This window comes from Eriocheir sinensis, chromosome 32, assembly GCF_024679095.1.
Source record: "Eriocheir sinensis breed Jianghai 21 chromosome 32, ASM2467909v1, whole genome shotgun sequence".
Classification (NCBI taxonomy): Eukaryota; Metazoa; Arthropoda; class Malacostraca; order Decapoda; family Varunidae; genus Eriocheir; species Eriocheir sinensis.
This window is the reverse complement of record NC_066540.1, coordinates 4,516,676-4,522,325: the sequence shown is the minus strand read 5'-3', so window position 1 is coordinate 4,522,325 and position 5,650 is coordinate 4,516,676.

Here is a 5,650-nt window from a genome sequence, read left to right as displayed (position 1 = left end):
ATGGACAGCAACTGTGCGGGGGAGAATTGGCGGAGACGGCACAGAACGCCCAGCCTCGAGGAAGCTGATTTAGTAAGAGATGAGATATGAAGTTTCCAGTTGAGATTTTGAGTTAAGGAAAGACCGAGAAAGTTTAGTGTTGAGGAAGGTGATAGATGGGGGTTGTCAAAGAATAGGGGATAGTTGTTTGGAAGATGGTGTCGAGTGGATAAGTGGAGAAACTGTGTTTTTGAGGCGTTGAAGGACACCAAGTTCCTCTTGCCCCAATCGGAAATAATAGTAAGGGCTGAGGCTAAGCGTTCTGCAGCCTCCAGCCTTGAGTCGTTAAGTTCCTGTAGGGTGGGTCTTCTATTAAAAGAAGTTGAGTAATGCAGAGTGGAATCATTGGAGTAGGAATGGATAGGACAGTTCGTTTTGGAAAGAAGATCATAAATGAACAACAGAAAGAGAGTGGGAAATAGGACAGAACCCTGTGGGACACCACTGTTAATAGGTTTAGGGGAAAAGGAGTGACCGTCTACCACGGCAGAAATAGAACGGTCAGAGAGGAAACTGGAGATAAAGGTACAGAGAGAAGGATAGAAACCGTAGGAGGGTAGTTTGGAAAGCAAAGATTTTTGCCAGACCCTATCAAAAGCTTTTGACATGTCCAGCGCAATAGCAAAAGTTTCACCGAAACGGCTAAAAAAGGATGACCAAGAGTCAGTTAAGAAGGCTAGGAGATCACCAGTAGAACGGCCCTTGCGGAAGCCATACTGGCGATCAGATAGAAGGTCAGAAATGGAAAGGTGCTTTTGAATCTTCCTGTTACGGATTGATCCAAAAGACAAGAAAGTAAAGCTATAGGACGGTAGTTTGAGGGATTGGAACGGTCGCCCTTCTTAGGCACAGGCTGTACAAAGGCATACTTCCAGCAGGAAGGAAAGGTAGATATTGACAGGCAGAGGCGAAAGAGTTTGACCAGGGAGGGTGACAGCACGGAGGCACAGTTTTTAAGGACAATAGGAGGCACTCCATCAGGTCCATAAGCCTTCTGAGGATTGAGGCCAGAGAGGGCATAGAAAACATCATTTTGAAGAATCTTTATAACAGGCATAAAGGAGTCAGAGGGGGGATGAGTAGGAGGAATATGCCCAGAATCGTCCAGAGTGGAGTTTTTAGAAAAAGTTTGAGAGAAGAGTTCAGCCTTAGAGATAGATGAGACGGCAGTGTTGCCGTCAGGACTGAGGAGTGGAGGGAAAGATGAAGAAGCTAAGTTGGAGGAGATGTTTTTGGCTAGATGCCAGAAGTCACGGGAAGAGTTAGAGAAATCAAGGTTTTGGCATTTTCTATTAATGAAAGAGTTTTTGGTTAGTCGGAGAATAGATTTGGCACGATTTCGGGCAGAAGTGTAAAGTTCATAATTAGCATTAGTTTGAAGGCTCTGGTACCTTTTGTGAGCTGCCTCTATTATTGACAGCACGAGAACAAGCGTGATTAAACCAAGGATTTTTAGCGTTAGGAGTAGAGAAAGAACGAGGAATGTATGACTCCATTCCAGAGACAATCACCTCTGTGATGCGTTGAGCACACACAAATGGGTCTCTATCCTGAAAGCAATAATCATTCCACGGGAAATCGGAAAAGTACATCCTCAGGTCGTCCCACCGAGCTGAAGCAAAATGCCAGAAGCATCGCCTCTTCGGTGGGTCCAGAGGGTGTACAGGAGCGATAGGACAGGATGCAGAAATAAGATTGTGATCGGAGGAGCCCAACAGAGAGAACAGTTTGACAGAATAAGCAGATGGGTTTGAGGTAAGGAAGAGGTCTAGAATGTTGGGCCTGTCTCTAAGACAGTCGGGAATACGTGTAGGGTGCTGGACCAACTGCTCTAGGTCGTTGAGGATAGCAAAGTTGTTGGATTGTTCACCAGGATGGTCAGTGAAACAGGATGAAAGCCAAAGCTGGTGGTGAACATTGAAATCTCCTAGGATGGAGATTTCAGCAAAGGGAGAGTGGATCAAGATGTGCTCCACTTTAGAGTTCAAATAGTCAAAGAATTTTACGTAGTTAGTAGAGTTAGGTGAGAGATAAACAGCACATATGTATTTAGTTATGTATTTACAGAATTTAGCTTCTCTTCATTATAATTTTCGAGCCCCCTGTCAAAGTTGGTCTCTTTCGTAGATATTTTATGATTTTTTTTGTTTAATAGTTCAGAAGTTTGTTCGTCCTTCTCGTAGAAGGGTAAGGTAGGCGGTGGCCGAGGTGATAGCGTACTGGACCCACATTCGCCGCGTGATGGACGACGCGGGTTCGAATCCTCACGCTACCACTCGGATTTTTCAGTCACCGCCGAGTGGCTTAAAACTACCCACATGCTGTCCTGAAGACCACCCATCAACCCGGACTCTAGAGGAAGCCGTCCAAGCGAATCAAGAATGAGTTCCGGGGGGCAGCATGAGCCAATGCAAGATGGCGCCACTATAAACACTCGCCTGCGCCAGAACGGGCTGGACCGACCATCAGGCCCCACCTGGAAGAAACCTTGGGCCGACCATCAGGCCCCACCGGGAAGATGCCTACCGGCGCAATAGGCAACAACGTAAAAAAAAAAAAAAATAAATAAAAAAAAAAAAATAAAAAATAAATTCTTTTAGTCTTTCCATTCCTTCATTTCTTTTTAGCTTCCCATTGATGAATTTATAAAACATTTTTGGTTCTTCCTTACAATTAGAAACCATTCTTTTTTTTTTTAAATAGCTTCTTCTCTCCTTATTTTCACTTTCATTTCTTTCTTTTTTATATTTGTCTGTTCTCATTTGTTTTTGTTTTCTTTAAATTCTTCCATGCCTTATTTCTGTTGCGTTTTGCTGATTCACACTTCCATCCAAACCATGTTTTCTCTCCTCTAGTTTTTATTGTATAGAATGGAACATTTATTTCTATTCCTCTGTTGTAGATATTCATAAAAAGGTCATATTTCTTTTGAATGTTAGTACTCCTCTTCATATCACTCCAGTCTATCCCAGCGAAGAAAGTCTTGAGTCTAACGTAATCTGCTTTTGAATATTTTTTTCCTTTTTTCCTCATATGCGTCATCTCGATGTTTATATCCTTCATTAGTTTTCATCGGTAATAGCTCATAGTCGCTCTTTCCCAAGGGGCACTCACGACTGACTTCTTCATCTAGCTCAACTTTTTTTGTGAAAATTAGGTATAGTTTCGATGGTTGGTCATCCCCTCTCAACCTTGTTTTTCCTCTGACCTATTGCGTGATTTATATTTTTTACAACAAAGGAGACAGCTCAAGGGTACACAAAAAAGGAAACAATAATAAAAAAGCCCGCTACTCGCTGCTCCCATAAAAAGAATCAAAAGAGGTGGCCGAAAAAGAGGTCAATTTCGGGAGGAGAGGTGTCTTGATACCTCCTCTTGAAAAAGTTCAAGTCATAGGCAGGAGGAAATACAGATGAAGGAAGATTGTTCCAGAGTTTACCAGCGTGAGGGATGAAAGAGTGAATATGCTGGTTAACTCTTGGATAAGGGGTTTGAACAGTATAGGGATGAGCATGAGTAGAAAGTCGTGTGCAGCGGGGTAGCGGGATGGGGGGAGGCATGCACTTAGCAAGTTCAGAAGAGCAGTCAGCGTGAAAATAGCGATAGAAAATAGAAAGAGAGGCAACATCGCAAAGGAATTTTAGAGGTAGAAGACTATCAGTGGGAGGAGGAGAGCTGATGAGACGAAGAGCCTTAGATTCCACTCTGTCCAGAAGAGCTGTGGGAGTGGAGCCCCCCCACACGTGAGATGCATAATCCATACGAGGGCGGACAAGGCCCCTGTATATGGATAACAACTGTGCGAGGGAGAAGAACTGGTGGAGATGATACAGAACGCCCAACCTCGAGGAAGCTGATTTAGAGAGAGAGGAGATATGAAGTTTCCAGTTGAGATTTTGAGTTAAGGATAGACCGAGGATATTTAGTGTTGAAGAAGGTGACAGCTGAGTGTTGTCGAAGAATAGGGGATAGGTGTTTGGAATATTGGGTCGAGTTGATAGGTGGAGAAATTGAGTTTTTGAGGCATTGAAGGACACAAGGTTCTTTCTGCCCCAATCGGAAATGATAGCAAAGTCTGAGGTTATGCGTTCTGCAGCTTCCATTCTGGAGTCGTGTACTTCCTGTTGGGATGGCCTTCTTTTGGAAGAAGTTAACAGGGTATATGTTGTCAGCTTCAATAGTTTACTTCCCCAGGTATTTTCTCCACCCTCCGTTGCATAGTCTTCCCAATTCTCCTCTCTGCAATTGAAATCTCCCGCTTATATCACCTTTTTACTATTCTTTATTTCGTCTGTCAGTGCCCGTACTGTTTATTCTAGCATAGCGTTGTATCTTACTGCATAGGCTGTTCTTATGTTAGTCTTTTCTCCTTTGTTTGTCAGTATCTGCACAGCCATCACTTCTGCACTGTCCTTTCCATATCTCACTTCCATCACTTTCAGGTTTTGTTTCGTCATTATTATCACTCCTCCCTTTCCTTCTTTCCTATCTTTCCTCCAAATGTTGTACTTACTCTTTCCATCCAGTACGAGTTCCAATTCCTTTCCAAGTTTTGTTTCAACTATACATATAATGTCTAGATCCCTTTCCCACAGATAATCAATTAGTTCAAGTTTCTTTGATACAAGTCCATCTATGTTGGTGTTCGCAATCTTTAAACCTTTTCTCCCTTCTCCCTGTCTTTCGCCTTCTATCAATACCGTTACACCCGCTCGTCTCTTATTCACCACTTCATCAGTTTTTCGTTCTTCTTTCTCCAAAAAAATTCTTCTTATCTTCCTCTGATCTTTCCTCATTCCTTTTTTTGCTTCATTTATCAATTCTCTTACCTTCATTCTTTCATCCTCTGCCTTATTTCTCCTCACATATATATGTTTACAATCTTCAGAATTGTTCAATCTCCACGAATTATTTAGGATGATGGTTTCTTTAGTTATTTGTGATCTTAACCAAATCTTTAATGGCCTGTTCTTTCCTCTTTCATACTTACCCAATCTTGTTATTTCATCTACTTCTTCCTCTATCTTTTCCTCCACTTCAGTATTCATGTTTCTCAGTATACTTTTCACCTTATTCCTCTCATAACTTTCCCTCTGGTTCTTCACTGTTTTTTTTCTTCTTTTACACCAAACAATATAACACATTTTTTCTTATCTGCCATGTCCCCTACCATTGTTTTTTTTATTTCTCAGTACATTTGCAACTTCTTTTTCTATATCTTGTCTCTGTTCCTGTTGTTGTTGCTCTAAAATTTCCCTCAAGCCCGTTTTTTCCTTGGCCTTTTCACCTCTTCACTCCTTCAACTCGTCACTGACTACATTCTTAATCTGTTCCTCCACCCTTGCACCCACATTTTGCTGGTCCTTTCCTATTTTCTCTGTTACCTCTCTTTTTATAATTTCTGTCAACTTCTTCTCCATGTCTTCGTTTGTTCCAGTCACCCCTCTCTCTCTCTCTCCATTTTCATATTTTTTATATCGTGGTCTTTTTTCTATTTTTTTTTTTCATTTTCAGCTTCGCTATTTCTTTCTGGTTTTCCAGCCGTTCCTTCGTCAACTTCATTATTTCCTCTCTTAAACTATCTAACATTCTCTTTGTCTCCTCATCCCTT